We start from the raw sequence: 2,758 nt of genomic DNA on the forward strand, positions 1-2,758 counted from the left end.
AGATCTCACGCCTATTTTACGAGCTGTGCCACTTCAGAAAATATATAATAGAGCCCTCATTCCTCATAAGAGGGGAACCAAGCAAGAAGAGAAGAGGAGAAGAGAAGGAAGAGGAGAAGGGAGAGAAGGAATAAGCTTTTCCTGCGACCACCGTTGGAAACCTCGTCGGACCACCTCAGGAGCCTCGCCATAAACCAACAACCAGAGCCTCGCCGGACCACCATCGAACCACCATTTCGAGCCTCGCCAGAACCCACGGTACCATTGGAGTTTCGCCGCCAACACCACCCCAAGGGCCCGACGTTTCAGTGCCCGACGTTTATCTACTGAGTGCCCGACATTCAGGAGCCCGACGTCTGCTGAAGACCGGAATTCTGCTCAAGGCCCGACATTCTGCTCAAGTCTCGACGTTCTGCTGAATATGGCCCAACGTTCTGCTCAAGGTCCGACGTTCTGCTGAAGGCCCAAATGTTCGAGTGCTTAAGGCCCGACGTTCAGGCCTGACATCTTCATCTTGATGCCCTCACCTTCACCAGAGCCCTAACCTTCGCCAGAGGCCCTTACTTTTACAGCGGCCTTCACCTTCCCCAGAGGCCCTCACCTTTACCAGGGCCCTTGTCTTCGCAACATGATCAACATCAAAGGCCGTGTGCTCCACACAGAACATCACATGAGGCCCAGACTTCTGCCGGATCACTCTGTTAGGCCTGAGCTCTCCCTAAGCCACCACCTAATGCCCTAGTTCTTTCTAGAATACTGTCGACTACGGTCCTTTCGACCTTAGTCGCCTTACTGCAGTTTCGTCCAACCTTCATCACCAGACACGATTTTTCTGACCCAGGTCTCCTGCCGACTACGGTCCTTCCGACCCTTTCGTCCGCCTTACTATGTGTCATTCCTCCAACCTCCATCATACAAACAACGTACGGTCTTTCCTTTCGACGCTCTGTCGCCTACTACGGTCCGTCCGACTCCTTACACAGACAACGATCTTTCTAACCCCCGGTCTCCTGCCGACTATATGATCCTTCCGACCAAATAAACGTGTATATGTAACTCCGTTCATGTAATGCAATCTATATGATGTATATTTGCTACATCAATACAAGGCTTCTCCAAATGAAGGGCCTCATTTGTAATCGATCTGCAAATACTAGTGGATTCATTCAACTAGGCCAGGCCCATGGTTTTTCCCCCTTTTAGGGGTTTTCCACGTAAAACTTCTGTGTCTCTCTTATGTAATGTTTCACCTCCCTCTCTTATCTGCTTGTGTGCTGGATCTTTGTATTAATGCTAAGACAGTTGAAATCATCATATTTTCTCTACCGCCGCGAATATTCCATGACGCAATCAAAAGTATCAATTATTTTAATTATTATTTTTTATTAATATTTTTATTATTTTATAACTAATTGTATATACATCTAGCTTATTTTAATTAAACTTTATGGTTATAGCGTATAATTTTTTTATTATGAATTGAAATAAAATTTATATTAGCATAAATCCAATATCTTTATTAATTATTAATTAGTCAATTAATTAAATATAATAAATTTCCTTTATAGTAAAAATAAGTTATAAATAATATTAATTTACCTGAATGAATGTCTAATTAATTAATAAATATTAATTATTACGATTACTAATTTTAAATAATTCTTCAAGATTTAGTCCTTTCATTCTGTAGCGTACGCCACGGTTTGCTTTTTCCCCCCTTTTCGCCATTCTTGGGCCCATTCTTGGCTCCTTCGTCGCTGTTCGACTTCGCTTCTAAGACGTTCCCTTCTTGGCTTCTTGGATCGGAAGTTACACATTTTGATCGGAAGCAATGACGGACCTCTCTCGCTATGAAGGTAACTTTCTCCCTTTCGCGCGCTTCTTCGGCCAAATACCCTAAATCTGCCGATTTCAGAAATTCGGTATTTACCACGAGAAGGGGTAATTTTCCGTCCACAGCGGCTTTCATTTACCCTGAGATTTGGTTTTGAATTTTAGGCCCTTTGGCTGGATTTCGCTAAAATCCGCCTCAAATCCAAAATAAATACTGCTACCAAACAGCCTGTAGAATTTAGGATTTCATGTAAGTTGGATTTCGTAAATCCTCCAAATCTCGGATTTGCGAAATCCTGAGGGGTTAAATCTTGAAAACTTTTTGGTAACATTCATGATAAATCCAATAAAATCCTTTGTGACTGTTTGACTGTTCATTTTAGGATTTAAGACGGTTAAAAGTTGACATACTTTATTAAGATTTTTATTTTAGATCATATTTAATCCTTTTAAGTTTTAACTATTTTGAAATAACTAACTATTTAACTAATAATTTTGTAAATTATTTAAATATTATTTAATTAATTTCACTTAATTATTAATATTTTAAATTATATTAATTAAAGAAGTGTCTAGGTTTTACTTTTTTCCCTCCTGTATCTCGTTCGGCTTTGTTCCTTCGCACCTAAAATTTTCAAGAGTTCTTCGTCGTCGCTGTTCGACTTTGCTACTACATTACCTTCCTGTTGGATCGGAAGCAACAACGGGAGCTCGCTTGCCGTGAAGGTAACTTTCTCCCTTTCGCGCGCTTCTTCGGTCAAATCCCGTAAATCCGCCGAACCAAAGGATTTCGAAAATCCGGATTTCGAGCGAATCGGCGGAATTTTCCGTCCACGGAGGATTTCGTTTGCCGTGAGATTTGGATTTACATTTTAGGCCGTTTGGCTGGATTTCGTCCAAATCCGACCTTAAATCCGCCTAAATC

This window comes from Dendrobium catenatum, unplaced genomic scaffold (genome assembly GCF_001605985.2).
Source record: "Dendrobium catenatum unplaced genomic scaffold, ASM160598v2 fragScaff_scaffold_1400, whole genome shotgun sequence".
Classification (NCBI taxonomy): domain Eukaryota; kingdom Viridiplantae; phylum Streptophyta; class Magnoliopsida; order Asparagales; family Orchidaceae; genus Dendrobium; species Dendrobium catenatum.